Raw genomic sequence first — 1,205 nt, 5'->3', positions numbered from 1 at the left:
CACACACACACAAAAATACACATGGGGCAAACAGGCCACATACAAAATTCACACACACACACACACACACACACACACACACAGACAGACGGACCACACACAAATTCACACACGCACACACACACAAGCACACGGGCACAAACACTCATAGGGACAGACAGACACAAACAGTACATGCACATACACTAATACACGTTTACTCACACACACATGCATACATAAACCAGAACACATACACACACAAACACACTCCGATATTGGAAGACGCACGCACACACTAATAAAGACCCATGTGGTCTTTATTAGTGCGAGCAGGACCCAACTTTGAATGCGGCGCGTCCAGCAAAGCTAGAGCGTTAATGTTTGTTTTTAGCTAGCGTTTGCAGCTATCCTGAAACATCAAAGATGAAAAGTTACCCCCCCTCCCACCCCCCCCAAACAAAAATGCAAATGTTCCTTTCATTTGAAAAAGTGACGACTTTCTCTTTTTGGTTGTGCGCTGGATGGCGAGTTCATCAAAGCAAGTGCGCCCAGGGACGGAACAAAAAGCCAAAGAGGGTGGGGTGGATGTTTTTTTTTTTTTTTTTTTTTTTTTGTCGGTGATCAGCGGCATGCATGCAGGCATTACTCCCAACGTTTAAAAAAAAAAAAAAAAGCTGAGCATCCCCCGGTGCAGCTGCTAGCTAAAAGCTTTCATTAATTACGACATATTTTTTCTCTTCATTGACTTAATTAGAAATGTGCTGCTTATATGCTTCCCCCCACCCCCAATTTCCTCCAAATTTCCTTCCATGATGCATTAATCCCCACTAAAAATAACTGCGCGAGCCTGTGTGTGCGTTCGGAGCTTGAGTATGCATGTACGAGAGCAGCGAACTCACAACAAAGGAGTCTTTTTTTTTTTCTTTTAATTACACAAAATCAGAGACATTTTTGGGGGTGGGGTAAAATCTCCTCCAATAATCATAATAATAACAGTGAGTTCGTCTGAGCTCGGAAAAATTTGCATGAAAGCTTCACATGGCAAAATGAGTCTTTGAAGACATTGGCTTTGGCTTCCTCATTTCGCCGGGGCTCCTCTCTGGTCGTCTCTGCGCGTGGATGTGTGCATACACACGTGTGTGTGTGTCCTAGATAATGTGAGCCTGACTCGAGGCTGAGGTCCCGCGGCGCTCCTGGTAGATCCCGCCACTTTTTTTTTTTTT

At 44.3% G+C, this 1,205-nt stretch overlaps 1 protein-coding gene across 1 annotated transcript in view; it reads left to right on the top strand.

The window, feature by feature from the left end:
• LOC109527750 (RNA binding protein fox-1 homolog 3-like) overlaps positions 1–1,205 on the top strand; it is a 236,164-nt gene that overhangs the window by 233,773 nt on the left and 1,186 nt on the right.

The sequence above is a fragment of the Hippocampus comes genome, unplaced genomic scaffold (genome assembly GCF_001891065.2).
Source record: "Hippocampus comes isolate QL1 unplaced genomic scaffold, H_comes_QL1_v1.1 scaffold326, whole genome shotgun sequence".
NCBI classification, from domain to species: domain Eukaryota; kingdom Metazoa; phylum Chordata; class Actinopteri; order Syngnathiformes; family Syngnathidae; genus Hippocampus; species Hippocampus comes.
The sequence above is the reverse complement of the archived record's forward strand: the minus strand, read 5'-3'. Positions and strand labels throughout refer to the sequence as shown.